Here is a 22928-nt window from a genome sequence, read left to right on the forward strand (position 1 = left end):
ACAGATACTTATCTTCTCACCTGGTATGTTTATCTCTTAGTATTCCCCAATATTAAAAGAAAACTATTACTCTAGAAATTTGACTAAAGGTACATTTTACAGAAAAAGGGGAGGAATTTAATCTCCACCAAGACTCCTCTATACTGCCATATAAATGATAGAAAGGGTGTATATATGACAGCACGTATACTTAGAAATATTACACACAGATACACACTCCTTTGGGTAAACAGAAAGCAGCCTTAGTATAAATAGGAAAGGTATTCCATAGTTCAGTGAAGAGATTCACTTTGCACATGAGCATAACCCAACAACTGCTGCTCTACCTCGCCTGGGACAGCACACACCCTGTCAGAGACTGGATATTAGACATCACATAACACTAGATGATAAGACCGAGTGATGCTAGAGACTGGCAATACTAAAGCTTCTTTGCTTTGCTTGCATTGCAAATATCCTAAAGGAAAACTACTTTTGAGGACAAAAAACAACAAGGCAACAAAACATCAAGTTTGAAGTCTCATATTCCTGAAATTTTTGCTTCTAGGTCCAGAGGTCTGGCTGCCACAACTGCCTAGATACGTCAGGAAAGATTTGGCTTCCTTCTGCTGCAGGAATGCAGCAGATTAACCTAATGCGTTAGATGAAACCTTGTTTGGGAGAGGAGAGTGCTGCTGGCATCAGCCTGATGTATATGAAAGTAGACAAGCTACAAAGTTTAAAGAAGTGTGGAAACTTTACAAGATAGTTTTGCAATTAAAAAAGATACAATGAAATGGACAGAAGTTGTCAAAAGAATTTTCATGTTGTTTTATATTTACTGAAATAAGTATTGATTGATACTTTCACAGTTTCGCTGCAGTAAGCATTAGATTAGGGCTATTGAACTAACTCAATATGATGCATTGCATGACAGCAAGAAAAATTAAACAGTTCAAGCTGCAATCTTGTCAGATCTCAGAACCCAGACAGGACATGAATGATCCGATATGGAAATTCCATGAAAAGATGAGAAATACAGCTGGGAATTCAGGTCCTGTTCCTACTGAGCAAATGCCCAGCAGATTTGGTTCTAGAGGCTGACTTCAACCCAGGCTTCTGACCATGGTGATCACTAACCATTGCCAGGAACACCTTTTGGAAGTTAATCCTCTCGTTCCTGAAAAGCACTCCAGCAACACAATCAGCCATCTCAACACAGAACAGCCCTAGCTTACAAAGCTCACATATACAGAAATAAAAACCAATGGGTTTGGAGAGTCCATGAATGTAGCTGCTCCAAGTATTTTTATTATTTTAATGACAAGGAAGACCTCTATGGTTAGAAAACAGGGCAGTTACAAATAGGGTACTCCACCAATCTTCCAGGTAAGAAATGCCCTTCACTCTCCATGCCAGACAGAAGCACTGCACTCTTTACTGCACAGCAACAACGGAGTGACTGAAAAACAATTACCCACAGACAAGATTTTCAAACCACTCGACCACAAAAATCTCCCTAGAACCACTGTATACTCTCAGCATATCAGGTTGTCATATATCCTTCATTAAGAGGACCACAGAACCACATTGAAACAACAGCACAAAGGGTTTCCCCCTTTACACTGCAGGCCTAGGGCGGGAGCTTCCACAAACTAATGGTATGTTCCACTTGCTGAAGAACGGTCTATTCTAAATAAGTGACAGTACGCCAACGCTCTGCAAAGTTACAGCAACGTTCACTCTGTAATATTAAGATGATTGTGTAGATTATGCTGGAGGAAATTAAGTGCTGCTACAGTTCACTAATAATTTTCACACTTTGGATTCCTGTGGTTATTTCACAGGACTCCACTTACGTGTCACGTGTACTAGCTTGCAATAGGTTCACTCTCCTTAAGAAACCTCGAAAACATGCAACCTAATCTTTTTTAAGACTATTAGGTAAAAATCATCACATGAACAGTAGCAACAGCCTGCCTCAGAAGAAATCCTGCCAAGTTTTAGTCTCCCGTGCTGTCAATGCCCTCCCATCAACCTCACTCCACTGTGAGTTTTCATGTTACACTGACTTTACCACTGCCATAAAGGATAGCATAAACATCCCACATTACTACAATGGAAATAATTTGTGTGCCCACTCTTGATCAAATAAGCAAGGAACATGATTTACTTTTGATCTGAGGAGGTTGATAACCTTGAGTTTTAAACTGTACCTGGCATTTCCCTGATCTTCATTTGCCATAAGAAAGGTAGAAAGTCCTCATCTGCAAATTACTAAAAATAATCAGTTGCAAGATGTGACCTTGGATAAAGCAATGTTAAATTGGCCAGCAATTTTTTCTGAGGCATCATTGTTATTAACTTGCAATTTTTTCATTTCAGTCTGCCACTGATGCTTGGCAGGTTATAATTTTTCATTTTCTCACTTGGCTGATGTTCACTCAAGTAGAGATTATGGAGATAGTGGTGAAGAATTTTTACAAAGAGATTTTTTCATCTTTCAGTCTATCGTATCAGGACACAAATAGTCCTTATGAATGGTGGGTTACCTTCTAGGTATAATAGACTATTGTTAAAAGATCCTTTCAGTATTCCAACGGTAAGAACCGTTCTTGTCTTATCTGGAATTCATGAGGTCTCCAGTGCAATAGACACTTGTACAACTACTAGCAGTTAAGTGCAATCCCATTGGACATGATGTGGCCTAACTGCACTTCCATTTTAAAGTTAACATACAATAAAAAAATTACAGTTTTAGTGAATTAGTCCTTTCCCTTGAATTGACCACTTTTTTTTTTTTTTTTTTTAAGCCATTAATCACTTTCTACTAAAGGAGAGTATTCCCCACTCACGACAAAGCATGTTTGGCTCCACATCAACTTCCTACACTATCATCATTCCTTTGCTGCTAATTTAATGCATAAAAGTTGTAATAAGCAGCTCCTCCCAGTGATCCACTCTGGAAAAGCACTTCCTATTTTTTAAGTATTTGATGGGATCTTTGGTGGTGGGATGTTTGGTGTTGTTTTTTTTTTTTTAAATAGCCTCTGTTCACAAGAAAAGTGTCCAGAATATAAATATCTAACTGAATACAAAACAGATCCAAAAACGCAATTTCATTTAAGTTGTTCTGCCTCTGGTGATGAATCAAAGCATCCTTCTGCCAGAAGATCCATTTTGTGACATTTATCTTTGACTAAAAATACCTGTCCCCCAAGCAATTCTGACACAGGAATTGTACATGATATGCTGTGAGTATTTGCAGAGCTTTCCTCATTAAAAAAAAAAAAAAGATTTTTCTATTACTATTATTCTAGTTAGAGCTTCTGCTAGAAGATACATTGCGAGGAGAAGTCAAAGAACACATTAAAGCCTGGTATGCAAGAAGTGTAAGTCACGACACAATGCACTATTATCAATCTGAAACTACGATTCACATGAAGCTGGAGACACTCTGATATTGTTACTACTAGATCAGCATTAAGTTACAGCCCAAAGAATACTAACACAGCATGACAAAACATGTCATCGCTTACCTAATTACCCATTTTCAGCCTTCCTATACATACCATGAATGTTCAGTTCGAAGCAGCATAGGCCTATTGCAATCATTGACCTGACTGCACAAAGAAACAACTTCACATTCATTGACATTGCCTTTGCTTTGTCATTTTCAGTTGTATTTTCAAGTATTTATTATCCTAGCAACTGTCTTGCCACATATTTCATTCTTGATACACTGATTGCCATTGACGATAAGCATCGTCATTCACACCACAAGATTACAATTTTTGCTGATAACCAGAGTGACATAATAAGGTTTCTGAAGTCATACGACTATACAGAACTGTAATTCCTAGATCTAATTCACTGCTTTTTATTGCAATTTCTGAAATTTCTTTAGAAAGACAGCATACATCACTCATTTTACAGACTTGCAAGCACAGAAAAAAAAAAAATCAGCCTTGGCCAAGGCCATATAAGGGAACAGTAGCTGCATCTGAATATTGGTATTTACAAAAAAAAGAACAAAAAACCTTCAGTTCTTAAAAAAAAGATGGGTTTAGACAATTTTCTTAAAGTTCATGACTACATTTCTAATAGCCACATTGTCTAGCAAACAACAGAATATGTCAGCTGAGGAGCTCCCTAAAAGCCTATTCCCCAGTTTCCACAGAGCAACTAGTTTTCTGTTTCCTGGCTTACAACCCATGGAAAGCTGCTTCTAACATCTCCTGGTCCCACTACACATACAGCAACACCACAAAATCAGCACACAGGGAGAAGAGGAAACTCCATGTTTCTTGCAGGCTCAGAGCATCAAAGCTGCCTCCTGGGTAGCTCCGGCAGGTAAGGAATCCTGCACAGCACTGATCCTGCTCTACTTTATGTAGATTTAATGCTAGTTTGGCTCTACAGAGTTTGCTGAATCACGTAAGTGCTACTCATACAAAATGTAAGTGCTGTTCTTGGTATTTTAATTCTGATTCTAATAAATTATTTTGTTTAATTAACTTGAAACTAGGTTGGAGAAGTTGTATTTTTGATACTGAAATACAAATTACTTTATAAACAGGGGGTTGGGTCTTAGATTTTTTTCTTTCACCTCTCAAACTGGACTCCTCCTATAAGCTGATTAACATTAATTTACCTCAGTTAGTGACCTCTTGTTCCAGTCAAAGCATATCATGTGATCTAAGGGGCAGGGGGTGGGGGTGGGGAGAATAAAAAAGGACACAACTAACTCGTGTTAGTCAAGTCGTTATTAGTCAAAACAGCAATACAACACACTCAAAGTCTTTCCATACATTTCTGTCCACCAAATTAGTTGTCTTCAAAATACCAAATTTGCATCAGTTCTGACCTCAAGTCCACTGAAGTTTAACAGCAGACATGTTGGATAAGAACAGGCATGAATTACAGATGTGTGGAACTGCAGCTCTCTAGCAACTGCTGTTAAGTAAGGTATCTGCTTCTTGAAAGGAAACAAAATTTGATAGTACTACAACTTAAATTTTAGGGGAAAAAAAACCTGGTTTGAGTCCCTACAGGCCTGCCTAAAGCAAATAAACTCATGCATAAATCAGGAAAAATCAAATTGAAATCAACTATTCATGAATCTCTGTTACTTAAGCATAAAGTTTTCACAAATTCTCATTAGGAATCCAACTCAGAAAGCTACTCCTGAAGCAAAGAATGAAATAAAAATGCATTACACCTTTTGCTGGAGATTTTTTTTTTTTTTTTCACTGAATCCCACCCTAGTTTTGCACTGTGGCAACATGTTTCAACAATTCAGACTTTTCTTAGGCACTCACTATTGCAGCCCAACCTTTAGAACAGTCTATCCTGCAGATTATATGCTACTCTGTCTAACAAGAAAACAAAGATACCACCCTCTCCTCCCCAGAGCATCTTTTACTATTAACTAAAAATATCTTTGATGCCCACTGATATGAAGAGATGCAATTCTGTACTCTCACGTTAGTATGGTACGCTCATTTCAAGATTCCAGGTATTGCTCTTAAGCAAGTATTGCTCTTATGCCAGCCTGTGTGCATAAGCACTACATGATACAGACCCTGCACACATGAGAACTGCCGTTGTTCACATGAGCTCTTGACCTTCAACTAAGAAGTCGGACCAGACGGACTGTTAAAGCATTCAGAGCACTAAATGGGCAACCCTGACTCTCCATATTTTGTTTTAGCCATTTGTGAAGCATTTATAGTCATCTGAATTTGCCGGTTACTTGAAGAACTGAAGTCAGTGAGATTTCAGCAAACATTCTTCATTAATTTGTTGAGTTAGCAGAGGGAAGCGTATAATCTGAAATATGTGAATGCTCTGCTGAGCAAGAGCCCTGACTTCAGCAATGGGTATCCAACCTGTAAATCCAGAGATCTGTTTCATTGCCTCCAAATTGGCTTGACTAAAGTAGTCACTATAAAAGCCTAACACCTCAGACACCAGATACCTCAGGTTCATGTTGGATTGATACATACTCCAGGTAGTCTTTTATTCTGCCTAACACTCCCACACATTCCCACTCTAAAAACTTGGATTTGAAACAATGTCAGAAGAAGCCTAAAGAAAAACAAAGGTTAGCAGCCGGGGGAGGAATAAACCTTGTCCAGATTTTCACATCTAAACAACGGAAAGACCCTAGGCTGCTAACAAAAATAACTTAAAAGTTTACAAATTACAGCATGTATTTTAGTAGCAGGCTATTTGGGGGGGGGGGGGGAAAAACAAAACAAAACAAAAAACAAAACCAAAAAAACCAGACCACACACACCAAAAAAACAAAGACACAACATTGCAATATTAATCTATACTCCATTAAAGGAAGACCAATTAAAAAAAAAAAACCACCACCACCACCACACAAGGCAAAGAAACACTTTCCAACAGTTTGATTTCATTACATCCAATTGCAAAATCCTGCAAATTTTAGGCTGTGTGTATTTATTTTGTTCAAGTCTGACCTGTTGTTCAGTCCATGTGACACAGGCAAGGGAGTACTTCAAAAAACACAAGTACTACAAAAAATGCTAACAGCCTTCAAAAACACACTCTGGAAAAGCTCCAGAAGTTTCTCATCTTAACAGTATCTTAGACAAGCGCTGAACCCCTCTTTACTTAGTATTGCTGTTCTTATTATAAAGCACTGATAAACCAGACTCTCAGTACTGAGTCTGCAGAAATACTCCTGATTAATTTTCTTTGGCACTTCCTTTCGTTTTTTAACCAGCTGAAGTAACTAACAAAACACAGTGCAGCCCTCTGAAGACTCTGATCAGTATACCATGACAGTGCAGATTAAAAAATGTTCTTGAAAACAGAAATCACACACGCCACTGCATGTTATGGTACAGTCAGGGGCCTATAGGACTATCAGAAATGTAGTCTTCAGCCCTGAATTAAAAAAAAAAAGAAAAAAGAAAAAAAAAAAAAGAAATTACCAGGAAAGACTGAGGTAATATTTGCATTAGCTTCTGTAAATTAAGGAACTTCTCGCTGCATACAGAATGTTCCTATGAAGAGTTATTTAGCTAACCAAGACGATTCTTATGTAATTCCTTGATGAAAATCTAGCCAAGTTTCATCTATTTCCAGATTGCTGCCTTCCTTTTGTTTGTAAAATATCTACCCAAGTTGGTTTCTACGCCAAGCAAATCAGACAAAGGTCAGTGTGCATTTTAAGCCAGTTTGTGAGGCACATCTCATATCACTGTAAGACAATGTCCTCTATACTTCAAAAGTTTCAAAGAAAATTCTCTTCTTTTTCATTTTTTCTTCCTAAACCAGTATGACTCTGTGTCAGTCTGCACCTTAAATGGAGGTACATTCACATAACAGGATGGAATACTTCACATTACACAAGGTAACTGAATAGATGTTTCAGATGGAACTCCTCTAAAGCAAGACATAAACAATAAATGCATTAACATTCCCTAGGGAGCACCGTAATAACAATCCTGAAGTTTTTCTACAGCTTTCAGTTAATTTATTCTAGAACCAATGGTGTAAATGCAAGCCTTCTAACAGAATAAAAACAAAATTTTCACTACTGTGATTTTAAGTATCTTGACAGCTCCCCTTTAAATCACATTTATTTCAATTCTGAAAATTAATTACTTTGATAGATCTTTTACACTGGCATTTTTATGCCTTCCCAGGACATCAGTGATTTTCAGACATTTGAACTGGTACTAAAAATAATTATGCACTAAAGGTCAAAAAAGGTTTTCCCCCTCTTTTTTTGGTAACACTTCTATCTTATCTTTCTAGGCAGTGTCATTAATTAGCTCCTTTCAGCCAAACTAAAGAAAAAGAAGTGTCTCCGTTAAACATAGAAATAATTGGACTTCAAAACTGAATCACACAAAGTGCTAGAAAAAAGGGCTAAATTACTTAGGCTTTTCCACTTCGAACTTATTATACATCTAGAAAGAAATTTTCTTTTATAAAGAAAAAAACAACTAAGCCAAAGAGCAGAAAATAGTCCTTACATATCAGTATTATTTTTCAAAAATACATTTAATCATGAGAAAGATGGAAAAAGAGTAAGGTTTTTCAAATTTCTCATTTATGCTTCAATGACATACCAAACAAAAACCAATTCTGCATTAAGAAGAAGCATCAAGTATTTTACTTAAAATAATTCAACTATAATTTGATATTTGCTAGCACTTTTTTCCCCTTCTTGGTATTGGAGCACAAATCTTTCACTGGAAGGAAGACTGGATAATAGCTACCTTTACACCTTGCTCCACTCTTCCCAAGACAGTCAATACATCTGCTCTCAGCTACTAATACACAAAGACAACTCTATTGAACCCTGATCTATTAGCAACTAGACAACAAACATGTTTCAATCTTAGCATTATACATACTAATGCCTAAAAGGGATACCATCTCAGGTTACTTTCACAGAATCTGAAATAACAATACAATAGTTGTTCAAACCATGTAGTTCTCAAGAACCACACATTTCCTTTAATACATCTTTGATTCCTCTTAGGAGCTCAGAAAAAATCCTATAAATATTCTCTACAACCTTTCTGGAACTATTTTCAATTCAGAAGCCACAAAGCTATTTGCTCAAGATTGCACATACATAAATAAATTCTTGTATGTTTATATACTTTAGTATATAACCACCATGTATATGAAAATGTGTATTTCATTTCAGTTCTCTACAGTCAGAGATACACCAATAATTTTTATGTGCAAGAGCCATCTGCACATTACTCAAAATAAACCAGCAGTATGCTCCTTTTTACAAACAAAAGGGAACAATGAAAAAATAACTTAAAAAACAAACAAACAAACAACTCCATCCGTGTGCCACCGAAAGATCCTATGTTTGAACACACATCCAGGAAACTTTTTGCTTCTGGGAATTTCTGGTTCTGAAGTGCTGGACCTTTGAACATTCAAATTAATAAAAGAAAATTTAAAAAAAATGAAATATCCCCTATTTTTTTCTGCAGACCAGACCTTACTCTAGAAAACTGAAGTGTTCTTTAGAACTGTTATAAAAACTGAAACAGTTGTAAAATACAAATGCAAATTTAATAAATTTAAACTTTCATAGTTTCAAAGTTAATTATCCACTCACCTTTAAAATCTAGACTTAAATGCCAACATACAAAATATATCAAAAGAATGAAATGTCTATGCAGAATAATTTTTTGTTATGCTGGAGTATTAACAGTGCAAAAAGCAAGCTAAACCACATGGGAAATGAGTATTTTCCTACACACACACTTATGAAAAACAGCTGTTAGAAAACATGAAGAAAAAAACCTTTTTTTGACCAAGGATGAAAGGGAGAAAGCATGTCCCAAAGTACTCATTTTCAAAGTGTTACAAGTAGGTAGATGAAGCAAATGAAAAGAAGCCACAACTCACTAATCAAGAAAAGCTCTGTATAACATTTGCAGAGTCTGGTAACGGATGAGAACTAGAGATGCAATTTCCACCCCCCCACCCCCAGACCACCACCCCCCTTGGAAACACCATGTTCTCTACAGCCTCTTTGCTCACTACATATATTTTTTTACTATTTCCACGAAGACAAAAATCAAACCATCTGGCTTGTGCCAGACATACTTGCCCATGTTCTATCTGTTTTTCAAATACCAGACACTCATCAAGCATCTAATACATGTGATTAGCTAGTAGGAAAACAAAAATTCAATCTCATTTAAAAATATCTTTGCATTTGTTCTCATTCCATCCCAAGAGAAAACTGGATACTTTTGCATGCTTGTCTGTGACTGAGAAAGACGACTGAATAACTAGTAGTTCAAGGTGTTGAACATATGCTCACATATCAGCTCTGGGCCAACACTTTGGCCTGAAAACAAGACCAGGCTTCTCAAAGTATTTCAACATACGCCTCTCTTGTGTAAGCACTTACATAAACAATATTGTATAGGGCTTACACTCAATTGATACAGTAAAAATTTGCAGGAAAGCAGAACCTTACTACTATATTTAAAATTTCAGAGGCACATTTCTGACACCATGTCTTCCCTTTTTAATTGGATTTTTTTTTTCTTTTTCCCACTTTGGTGCATGTCCAAATGGCTGTTACTGTCCCATTTACAGAATGCAGAAGAGGGCACTGTGTCACTACTGTCTCCTTCAACAGTTAAGAGAAGCAGCAACCAGATCTGTCAATGGTTTTCTTCCACAGGTATTGTTACAGACCTCTAAGTGAGTAAACCCACCAATATTTTAATAGGCTTCCGTAATTCAGCCTCAGACAGTCTACTACACTAGCCAGAGGCACAGTAAATTTCACTTTATATAGAAGTGACCCCCAACATTCCTGTTTCCCCCTCAGAGCCAGCTTCTTCATACTGTACATGCTCTGCAATGGTTCCCACAGCAACAGCCAGCATCAACAGGAAGATTACAAAACTTGGTAAGCCCCCAGCATACTCCTTTATTTGCTGTAGATACAAGGTGTGTACCTACAGCAGTTCAATAGTCTTTGCTGCCTTCTAATATTACACTTTCAAATATGCATGCAAGAAATAATTTCTGTACAAGAGTTCATATGGATTTGATCCTACTAGAATAGTTATAAAACCACATTATTTGAAGCGAATCACCAGAAGTATGCTTTTTAACATGCCCAAATATTGTCATTAAGAAGTAACAACAACCAACTAAGCAAGGGAATAGTGAAAGACAACTAATTTAGACAGCAATACAATGTAAATCCCTGCCCTTAGTCTCACGCAGCATAATGTTTGTGATTCACAGATGTAAATTTATTAGAACACATTTATAAGAAGGCACGTTTAATAATTTATTGTTTCAATGCAGCCTGAAGTTCCTACCTATGAATTCCTCTGAGATTTTACTGCCAAACTATTTTTTCCTCCCCACAATTGGCATGACCAGTGGATTTCAAATTTCACATTAGAAGACAAATCAGAAAATTAATCTGTCAGCTATTTTTTCCTGGGAGTTTTTGTATCAAATTCAGTGCCCTCAAAGTCTGAGGAATAGACTGTACAGAACCAACTGTGACAGTTGATGGGATGCATCCAAAGGTGTTGAAGGAGCTGGTTAATGTCACCAAGAGACTGCTCTCTATCGGCTTTGCAAAGTGTGGCAACTGAAGGAAGTCGTAAAGACTGGAAGAGTCAAGTCTTAACACTCATCTGTAGAAAGGCACAAATGACGATGCAGGAACTTGAGATCATTCAGCCTCATGTCAGTCCCATCTTGCAGAAGTACAACACAATACAGATTTTATGCAAGCAACCCCTGCCTGCTCATGGGCACCAATCCATCGTACAGAAACACAGTGAAATAAAGCTACAGAGGGTCAATGTCACTCCACACCTTTGCTGGCTTTAAAACACACTGGCAAGGGTAATATAACCTGGTATGCTCCGGAAGATCTAGAAACTCTAATTTAACTTAGACAATCTGGAATAAAGCAGTCGCTTCAAAGTGTAAAACTTACTTGATGCCCCACATACAAATACCATCTGCTCTTTTGCAAAAGGTATAACATTTGAAATAACATTCTCTTCTCTTCCTCTTACTACATGCCATCATGAAGAGAATAATTTTATTTATATAAAGAGCCCGCAAAATGAAGTTCCATAAAAACAGGAACATATGGCCAAATAATTCTGAATAGCACTTAGCATATTCATCCGTAAAATAAGAACTATAATGGGTAGATAAATACACCCAAGTCTACTTGGAAATTGCCAGTATACACATGGTTTTCTACAAATAATAATTTTTTTTAAAGAATTCCTCACCCATCGCTCTAACAGATACTTCTCGTTACAGTTTTGCCAAAGTTAATCTTTTCAAACCACAAACTTGGCCTATACCACCTTAGGTCACACATACTAACAATAGTCTTGGGCCTATGTCAGTGCATAAAAGAAAAACTCCTCTATTTCATAAAAGTTAATTTTTTTATCCCCATTATGAACAAAAAGCCTGAAATAAATTTAGCCAATCCCTAATATGAATGTAAATACAAAGTAAGAAAAGGTAGAACTTGCATGGAGTTCCTTAGAATATTAAATAAAATGCCTAAATTTAAACTTAATACAATTAATAATAATTTAAAAAAATAGAACAGTCCCAAAGGAAAAATATGTATGCACCTATGAATTACTTTCTCCTATTGCTAAGGAGAAAAATAACACATAGTCCAAGACCTCTACCTTGCACATGCACTCATGCAGGATTTTCTGTAATTACAGCATTTGGAATCCCTGTCTTTTTTTTTCTAACAGTACTTCACACATCTATCATCCACTGGTTTCTAAACCCTTGAATACTTTTCACTGCAGTTTCTTACTAGGAAGTCACTTAGAATATGTTGACTGAGCCCTAAAAAAAAAAAAAAACCCACACACTTTTGCAGACATCTCCAACTCTTACACTGATCAATACTACAACAGATATCCTTCTCTTCAGCATGGTTCACGAAACTTTCTGGATACTTGCGTATTATCACTTGAGACAAGCAGCACAATCTTTTTCAGACTCTCAAAAATCCTTCCAGCTGCAGACTTTTCCTGCTCTAATTTGCTGCAGTATTATAACCAGCTGGTCCTCATTGCATACATGATGTGGTTCACCAAACCATGTCCTTTTATCAGTCCTCTGGTCATCACTTCAGTATCTTCAGGGATTTAACCAAAAAGACTGGTCTGAGTGATGCAGGTTTGCCTGTGTCCACTTCATTTATTTTGGCAATCCTCTCGTCACATTGAAGGCTGATTCCTGCTATCTTCTCTAAAAAGCTGAAGTTTATACAAAACAGTAATATCTTATCTGACTTGCACTTCAGCTTGCTTTCTGCTCTTCCTGTCAAATTTAAGTGTCAAAAGGAGGTTTTGCTATTCTGATTTACAATTATTTTATTGCTCCTTATGCTGCTGTCATGATTTAACCCCAGCTGGGCACTCAGCCCTGCACAGCTGCTCGCTCACTCACTCCCCTCTGGTCAGGATGGGGGAGAGAATGGGAAGAGTAAAAGTGGGAAAACCGGTGGGTTGAGGTGAAGACAGTTTAACTGGTAAAGCAAAAGCCACGCACAGGAGCCGAGCGGAACCAGGCATTCAGTGCCCACTGCCCACCGCGGGCAGGTGTTCAGGGCCACCCCCAGGGGAGCTGGGCTCCATCACGCCCAGCGGTGACTTGGGAAGGCAAAGGCTGTAGCTCCAGATGTCCCCCCCTTCCTCCCCCAGCTTTGCGTGCTGAGCGTGACATCATACGGTGTGGGAGACCCCCGGGGTCAGCTGGGGGCAGCTGTGCCGGCCTCGTCCCCTCGCAGCTCCTGGTGCCCCCCCAGCCGGCTGGCTGGTGGGGCAGGGCGAGGAGCTGAGAAAGCCTTGGCGCTGTGTAAGCGCTGCTCAGCAGGAACTGAAACATCCCTGGATTATCAGCGCTGTTTCCAGCACAAATCCAGAACACAGCCCCATACTAGCTGCTCTGAAGAAAATTAACTCTATCCCAGTCAAAACTAGCACAGCTGCCTACAACTCCACTAAGCCCAAGACCTGAAAGCATTGCCTGCTAAAGGCATGTAAAACTGAGCACACTAAAAGCCTCAGAGCATTCCCACTGGCTCTTCACTGCAGGAGATAATGCATTATAACACAGATTTCCCTGAAATCTCTGCAGGATCTACAAATCCCTCCTTGCAAACCCTCCAATAATTCACACACACACGGAGTAGGCGCTTCTGTTAACCAGCCTGTTGTAATCAGCAGTTTTCTAAAGCAGCCCAAATGCTCTCTTCTATGAAAGTTACCCAATTAACAGCAGCATTTGTTGTTGGTTTTAATTTCACCTTTCTTTCATATTCTTGATTCCAACCATCTTTGTTTCCACAGTACTTTCATGAAAACTTGTAAGGAAACTTAGCAACCAGCATGTTAATCTAGTACTTACAGATAATGGCCAAGACCTACTAATGCAGAAATTGAGTGTAATAACATCTTTCCATTGCTGAAGAATGTTGTTGCCAACATGACTTAGCTATCTTCAACCTTCAGTACAGAACTTATACAACAAGCTCATTGTCTCCAAACGTTTCAGACATTTTAAAAGTCTTGAGTTAACTGCTCTAAGTTCAACAGTATTGTTATGTACATTCATGTATTTAGATACAGCAAGAATACTGTGATCATCTACTCTGATTCTATAAAACATGGACACAGGCCCTCTTCACTTATATTTAGCTATCTGTTAAAGGAAAAATACCACATTTAAACTGAAATTTTCCTTTGATGAATATCCTACTATAACCTGTAATAAACAACCCTCATTGCTGAAGATGCTTTTCTTTTTTCTACTGAAAATGTGTCTGGCTCATATTTTAGCTAATGGATCTTGTTATATCATCATTTTCTGCTTCATCATAGAATTTCTGTTCACAATGCTCAAAATTAAACACTACAATCAAGTCCCTCCTTGCCTTTCTCTTTGATAATATTCAAAATATTGAGCTCTTTTGAATTCCCCCCTCAGGAGCTATTTTCAACACTTATTCATTGCTACAGTTCTTCTCCAATTTCTTTTTTACTTTAGCATTCTCCTTGAAGTACAAGCAACTAAAGTTGACAGAGAATGAGTGAACTCATTAACAACAAATACAAAGGTGTTGTATATTTTCTGGTCAGTCGTATAAAGACTGGATCATACTGAACCTTTCCTTCAAGATCTCGCACAAATTAATCCGTATTTACATGGAAAGTTTTTAATTGAGAAGCTCAAAAACAACAATGAAGACAGAACAAAGCAACAGACCAAACAATCCTACCAATTCAACTTTACAAATGAGACTTTCATATTTCCTTCTCCCTACAACATATGCCTGGGTGGCATTTCCCTCTGATTTTCAAGCAAAAAACACAGAACTGTACGATGGCTGAATCCTCCAGCTCTGTATAAAGGAGGAATGCTACGCTTAGTACAGACAGTTTAGAGTTAACCAGTCCAAGCCACAAATCAAGGCTTACTGAGGTCAGCAACCAACATCAATAAAGTTAAGATACTGAACTTCAACACAAGTAATGGATCAGTAATAAATAATAGCATATTCTCACCTTTATTCAGCTCCTCTATGTATTCTGTGCTTCTCAGATACCTGCAAGATACCTGCACAGAACTACAAGCATGACAAGAAACCAGAATAAAGAGTGTTCATGAACCTTTATTTGATTACTTCTTGACTATGTTTTCAGATATTCAAGTCTTAACATTTTTTTCTCTGCTAGATTCTAGCCGACCAATGGCTAGTAGATGGCTCATAGCAAATAACTGCTCTTCTGCCCTCAGCAGAGGCTGCAAGAGCTGTACTTCATTTTTGCTTTACAGAAACTATGTAGTTACCGAAGAATGAATGACCTTTGCTACTTCCCAGCACAGCAATGTTAACCAAGCATACATAACTGACAGAACCAGCAGATGTTTATTTGAGGAGAAACAAAGTGCTTTAATGCACATGTTGCTACGGCTCCAAGAATAGAGTGCATTGTTTTCACCTGACCATAGAATCACAGAATCATTTTGGTTGGAGAAGACCGTTAAGAACACACAGTACAACCATTAAGCCAGCATTGCCACGTTCACCACTAAACCATGTCCTTAAGTGCCACATCTACACATCTTTTAAACTCCTCCAGGAATGGTGACACAACAACTTCCCCGGGCAGCCTGTTCCAATGCCTGACCACCATTTTGCTGAAGATGTTATTCCTACTACCCAATCTAAACCTCCATTGGCATGACTTCAGGCCATTTGCTCTTGTCCTGTCACCTGTTATTTGGGAGAAGAGCCCAATTCCCACCTCAATACAACCTGCTTTCTCAGTCAGAACACACAGTTACTTAATGGAGGCAATTTGCATGTCAGGTTTCAACTCTCAACCATTTCAGCAATGCAGTTAAGTAACATTAAAATCCTAAAGAAAATTCAAGGAAATAACAGGAGAGGGAAAAGTTCCTTCTCCTTACTACACTTTACAATTCAAGTGCATGGTGGGAATAGGGGGAATCAGGGCTTTTTTGCTACTAAGTTGTATAGCTGTGTTGATGTGAGGACTTATGCTGACATGCTCTGGAAATCTAAAACTGCTGAATCGAGAACCAGTACTGACTTTAAAAATAAACAAAACAAAAAACTCCACACAATCAAAAAACCAAAAACCTACACACACATAAGACAGACATATAACCACAGAAGTCAGGAACAAAAACAAGTGTTTTCTTTACTTCTCCAGCAACCTTACACAAGCTTTTGGTACAGAAATATAAACCGGCCAAGAGAGAGGAGGGACACCACATCTAAAAGATCTCAATTCAGAGAAGTTTGGATTGCAATCGAAAGAAAACATACATAAGTTTCAGAAATTTAACAAAAATACAAATATCAACAAAAGAGTTTTGCTGCAGAAACTGGTAGCCAACATAGCAGTCTTGTGAACTAAACTGTGGTGCACAGTCCATAAAAGTGTTAAATGCAAAATTTTATATCCATACAAGTCCAATTCCTCACAGCAGTGCAACAGAGTTCTGCAATTCCTCCTACTGGCAGTCCATACAGAGATTCAGTGGTTGCTGGATTGCCAACAACCAATAGAGAAGATACAAACACAGTTGGTCCCCTCTGCACACCGCCACCTAAAAATGTTCTAGCACGCAGCATCAGAACAAATACGACTGACATTCCTGACACCAGTTAGCAGTTTCTGCTGAGACACATCAGGCAAGGAATCAAGCAAAATTAGTCCCAGAAAGCAACTTCATCCAATCAAACACACAACAAGAGTCAAAACCCCGTGAAAACAAGAACAGCAGCACTATCTCCACACTGCAGGAAAAAGAAACAACTTTGCCCCTCAAACAAAAAACAAACAAACCAAAGAAAAAAAACCCAAACAAACAAAAAAATCAGTATCTGTTCCATTTCTCACAGCTGGACATAACACCTGTATTTCATAGCTGATCAGTTTCAGCTATCTTCAGGGAAGCGGTATGACCCTTGTTTTACAAACAAGCAAACCAAAGAGTGATCTGCACAGGAAGGCAACTTACAAGATCCTAGTTGATGTGTTGTGACTTGTTTTACATATCGGCAAACGAAAAAGCTATCTGCACAGGAAGGAAACTTACAAGATCCTAGTTCCGTTCTATCACTATATTCAGAGCCATCTATCAATGACCTCCTCACATTACATTGCATAGTCCTAATAAATTAATTTGCAAATATATATTTAGATGCATGTGCTTAAACACTAAAGCAAATGCCACACTGTGGGGGGGTGGGAGGGCAGACACACACACAACACCCACAACACTGCCTAGGCACCAGCTCTGTAGTACATACAAACATTGCACTGCAGAAACGCTATCTTGGTCAACAAAAGTACGTGTAGTAGGAGCACCAGAGCTAGTGAAAGAGTCTGAGGATCTAGAAGATGTCTACTTGACAGATTAACCATAATGAAGATCTACAGCAGACATTCCTTGGAGAATGTGCATCACTAAGAATTACTCTTCTGAAATAAATCTGTTTATTAAGGAGGAGAAAAAGTACTTTAAAGGTTTTGGGGTTTTTGTTTTTGTCTAGTTTGCATTCATACCTTGACGTTATTTAAGAAGGGGGCAAAATAATGCAGGTGTGTACCACAGTTATGTGACAAGCTAAGACTTCAGCTACAAAGATTTAACAGAGCAGGAAGTCATATGATTCAGCATGACCACTGGGAGCTGCTACCACAAAAAATCTGCAGCTTGTAACACTCATAAGAACCATGAGCATCTTGTTATCGACTTAGACAATTCTGACATTTTTACCACTTAATCCTTTTTTCTGCTTTAGATAAACAACCTGTACTCAACTCTTCAAAGCAAACAAAACAGCTTCCCATTAATACAAACAGAAATATTACTTCATTATCGAGCAATTTGGCCTGGTAATATTGCCTGAGCTAACATCTTCAACAACGTAAAACTGTTTTTACTTTAAGGATGTGAAAAAAATCACAAAGTTTAGATAGACACTTAAAACAAGAAAAACCTGATGAAACTTGGAGAAAAGTAGTTTTTTCTGCAGGATATTTTTTTTTTCCTTAAGAGAGTGTTGTGTATAGCTCTACAGCTTTTAATTAAAAAAATCCAGCAGAAGAAACTGCAAAAGGTCTGCTACAAAAAGATCATTCTTTGGCTTGTTTCAGATGGTTAACTTTATGGTAGATTATCATACAGTTAAGATATCTATTAGGAATGTGATCTAAGACCAAAATTCAGAAGATACTCATTAGTCTTTTGATAACACTGGAGATAAATGCTGCATTACAGATGCACTGGGACTCATACAAGAGCTCTTTAGATTAAAATTCTAAAAATATTTATAACATGGCTTGATATAGAAGACTGGCATCATTACAGTTTCAGTCATCTAATGCTTTCCATATGCTAACCACCGAACAAATACATTTGCCTGTAAATGCAAGAAATACATACCAAATAATAAATAAACTAACACGAAATGGGCTGTTCAGACTAAGGTAAAAATCTAAGTTCTTTATTTCTTCCCCAAATATTTCTGTCCAGATGACTCAGCAACAACACTGCAAATTTCAGCTGAAGTCAGCAAGATACCTCCGTGCCGTTTGCAAGTGCAACTTTTACAGAGTGCATTTTAATTACAGTTTTGAGGCCATGTCAGTTGCGGGAACATTACTGTACAAGAAACTTACTAAAGCCAAGGAGCTCCACCTGGGTGGAGAAACCCAGACACTGTGGGTCACACAGCAGGACTACAGCATTACCCTGTACCGAAACCTGTGAAATTACTCATTTGTGTGACAGATAACCTGAGCATATGCCAAATGAAGGAAGGCAAAGCATGTTTTCATCCAGGTCATCGTTGTTCTGATGGCTCCCAGAAAGTTTTCAAGATGTCATGTACGACTACATGTTGGGGTTTTATATATATATATATTTAAGCGCTAACAATGAATTCAACACATAATTCAGTTTCTAAACGTAGCCGAGACAACGCTTATGTCCAGTTTATCGACGCAGCCCAGTGAACAGAAAGCAAATAACAAAACGCTCTGAGTAACGCAAGGCAGTAACTCCGAAGGCAGACAGAGCGGCAGAAGGCAGCCAGCCGGACCGGTGCGAGGCACATTTCCAAGGCAGATTTACCTGTTCTACCGCAAACTGTAGCGTCCTCAAGCCGGGCCCTCCCACCCGGGCAGGGGAAGAGAGACGGCGCTGCCTCACAGCGCGTGCCCCCTCAGCAGCCGCGGGCGGCGCCCGCGCAGTTGGCGCCCGCCACGCGCAGAGGCACGCGCTCCCCTCACCTCACCGCAGCCCGCCGGGCTGGCTCGCACCTACTCTTTTTTTTTTTTTTTTTTTTTTTTTGTAAACCGAGTTTGGAGTTACCTTTGGGCAAAACACCCACAAAACCGCCTCGGTAGGACAAAGTTCCCCACCACCACCGGCGTGAGGGCGAGCTGACAGCCGGGCTCCACAAGCGCCCCGCAACCCGAGGGGCTGGGCTGCCGCCCGCGGGGTGCGGGGGGGGCCGGTCCCGGGAGTCCGGCGCTCTGCCGGCGGGGCCCGGCCGCTCCGGTGCCGCACCACCCGCCCGCCTCCTCCCCACGCCGCCGCGCCGTTACCTGCCCACCCCGGGTGCCCCGGCGCCGTACGGCTGCCCCGCGCTCGCCAAAGGAGGTTTTCAGCAGCCGTAAAGCGGGGAGCGCGCTCTCCCCGAGCGGCGCGGCGCCGGCGGCCGAGCAGGGGCCACCCCAGGAAGCGGCCCCGAGGGCGGCCAGCGGGCTGGGGCCTGGGGGCGCGGTGCCCTCTCTCGGCGCCGTCTCGGCAGCAGCGGGGCTGGCCCATCCGCGGGGGTTCCCTGCCTGCGCGGAGAGCTCTCCCCGCCGCCGTGAGCGGCCGGGCCGGGCCTGCCCGGGGCCCTGCTGACCCCCGCCCCCCAGCCAGCCGGGGCAGAGGCAGGAGAGGCGAGCGGGACCCTGGTGCTGGGGAACGTGGGGAGAGGAAACCTGCAGAAAGCTTTTCACACGCTGTGACAACAGGTGGTGCAGGTTACGGGCGAGGCTGTTACCCGTGTTCAAGCAGCAGAGCCCGCAGCTGCAGCTCCTGCGGGATGAGAGGTTTTTCCCCCCCCTACGACCTCAGTTCATCACGTTTGACGGTTCCAGAGGTGGTCAAGCCTTGTTTCAAGGCTGCTCCGTGATAATTTGGGCTATGCGGGGGGTCGTGCTCATGCTAGTTACACAGTAAATTACTCCGTAGCTCCAGCCGGGCCGCCCGGGTGCACCCAGGGGCGGGCAGGGCCGGGCGCTCCCAGCTGAGCCCTGTGCTCACACCTCTGCACCAGGACAGCAGGAGCAAAAACCACCAGTGAACAGTTTCATAGGCGTCTGAACTGCTGTAATTACATTGCTTTGACGAAGCCTTTTAGTGTCCGTAGGTAAACTTGATCTTTAATGCAGTCTCCTTACAATACCATCTCCATATAAAAAGGTATTTCCTCAATACAGATTCATGATTTAGTTCTGCTTGGAAGCGTTTTGCTGTTCATTCTGTCCTAAACCTACAATTTGTCCTGTAATCCAGACGGCTACCACACAAGCTACAGAGCTCAGCTGTCTTCCACAAGGGCAGGGAAAGCAACAGCCTGTTAAATTTCGCTGTCTGAAGTTGGGGTTAATATTGTTTACCCTATGAGAATTTAGCGATGTAAATGTTCATTTTAAAAGAGGGGAAATATGTTAAGAAGCACTTCCCAGAAGGGCATTTATGACACATCCCTCCCCATGGGAGGGAAAGAAAAAAGAAACAAAAAAAAAAAAGACAACGTTTAAGATGTTTTCCCTCCTGAATAAGAGCTACTACCAAGAAAAAGAAAAAAAGAAAAGAAAAAAAACAACAAACCACACACACAATCATCTTAACCCAACAGGTACAGTAGAGAATGTAGAAAAAGTGTTTCAGAGATTTTCCATGCATATAGTAAGCGTTCTAGCAGACAGAAAAGCAAATTTCAGGCATTTATAACAGAAGTAGCTTCTGCTAATAAGGTACTAATGGGAAAGTCTGATTGGACTGCTATAACTCTGAAAGCAATTTCAGAAAGCACAGAGAAATGCAGTCACTGAAGAGCAGGTGAACTAATCTACAATCCTCATTAAAAAAAAACACTTCTTCCAACATCAAACAGGAACAAAACAACTGCAACTGGAAGCATACTTTTCTTGCCCAAAGAAACAGAAATCTATCAGGCATTTAGGTGTACAAATACATTTACTCAAAGAATGATTCATCAGGTTTTATTTACAGTTTTCTCTTCTCCTGCAAGAACATGATACAACTGTGCTCCTTCCCACATTCGTCCCTTTTCTAGGTAATCAACATGTTAGAGCCATGGCAATACACACTGGTTTTCTTAGTTAACCATTAGTACAGAATTGAGTATTTTGTGCTGTGTAGCTTAAGCCAGTTTGTGCCCATTCCATGTGAAAGGCCGAGGCTGAAGTTCAGAACAGATTTACCACCACCAGAGCTCTGCATTTCCTTGCTTCACCTGTGAACTGCTTCTAGGCAGTCCAGTCTGGCACAAGTGTGTACTAACACGGCAGCAGAGAAACCATCTCCAACAGCAAATCAGTGTACCAGCCATGACTCCACAGGCTTTCACACAAGGGCCCAAACACATTCGGTAATCAGATGGCTGGCTGTTTGGAGTCTCATGCCTCTGCTGCATCTTAGTCAAAAATTCCTAGACAGGCCCCTTAATGACGCTGAGCAATAGCAAGAAGTCACTCAAATCTAAAACTTCATTACCCTTTTGCTAAAAAAAACAGGACAGCTTTGATGCCCAAACCCTGGTCTTCCTGCTGCTCTTCTAATAGTTCCTCCCTTCCTCCAACATTTTTGCCAAGGATTGGACCCATTACAAGCAGCAGGAGAAGCCAGCATTCACTTTCCACAGTACAGAGGTATAGCCAAAGGGAGAAGTTGGAGTCAATTGGCAAGGAAATTAATTTATTCTTTTTTTTAAATACTGAATGAGGACCACACACTCCGGAGGTGAGTCGCAAAAACAAATAAAATAAAAAATAGGCAAGTGATGCCCCAACATTCAGGAAAACTGAAACTTACACTATGAAGAAACAACACTCCAAGCAATTACATTTTGCAAAAAAATAATGAGCCATGACTAGAAAAAAAACAACATGCTATAGTGTCAAATATAAACTTAAACCTTCCATAAAACTTTTCTCAAAGGAAATAATGCATAGAAATAGTAAAGCCATAGAACACTTAAGTATTTCCGTGCATCTTGCCTTACCAAAAAACTCTCAGGGAATTTTGAAATGCTCACAGATACAGGGAAAATTTGAACGTTAAGCTTAAAAGAGTCATTACTGATGTTATGTCTCAAAGAAAAAGTTTGCTTTACAAAAAGGCTAAGCCGAAAGGAATCCATTTGATGTTTTAAACTACTGACTTTAAATTGCTGTTCACAAGAATAAGCTTGCTTTTCTTCTGTGGGTTAAAAGTTGGGTTTATTTGTTTCTTTTTGTTTTTTACCAGCCTGCTAAGTGATGGAGCCGTAGTCGTTCCCTGAAGCAGAAGTGCCATCTCGTGGCTCTGTTCGTACTTGCTGGTTAAGACGCTGCTTTTTCGGGTCCTGTTAAAGGTACTAATGTAAAAAACTTCTTTAAAATAAGTTCAGCCTGCGAACAGGAAAAAAAAATCCTACCTAGTTCACACGTTTATGGACTGACAGCATGAAGGGTAATGTTCTCCAGTCCTTGCTGGAGGACACAGATCACTGTAGTTGGCAGGACTATTTGTTCCACCGCAGGTGAAGGAGGGCTTTCAAACTGTCATTT

At 39.9% G+C, this 22928-nt stretch overlaps 1 protein-coding gene across 5 annotated transcripts in view; it reads right to left on the minus strand.

Annotated features, from left to right (window-relative positions):
- The window catches only part of NAALADL2 (N-acetylated alpha-linked acidic dipeptidase like 2), a 504178-nt gene extending 484396 nt beyond the window's left edge, over nucleotides 1-19782 (minus strand). For 2 of the 5 annotated variants that reach the window (XM_055817254.1, XM_055817256.1), the window contains exon 1: nucleotides 19686-19782. The gene's annotated coding sequence lies outside the window, so the exon portion shown is untranslated. Of the gene's footprint in view, nucleotides 1-19209; nucleotides 19386-19449; nucleotides 19652-19685 lie in introns of those variants that run through there. The other 3 variants (XM_055817257.1, XM_055817255.1, XM_027794419.2) reach the window with 3 other exon arrangements.
- Nucleotides 19783-22928: the final 3146 nt, after the last annotated feature.

This window comes from Falco peregrinus, chromosome 12 (genome assembly GCF_023634155.1).
Source record: "Falco peregrinus isolate bFalPer1 chromosome 12, bFalPer1.pri, whole genome shotgun sequence".
Taxonomy (NCBI): Eukaryota; Metazoa; Chordata; class Aves; order Falconiformes; family Falconidae; genus Falco; species Falco peregrinus.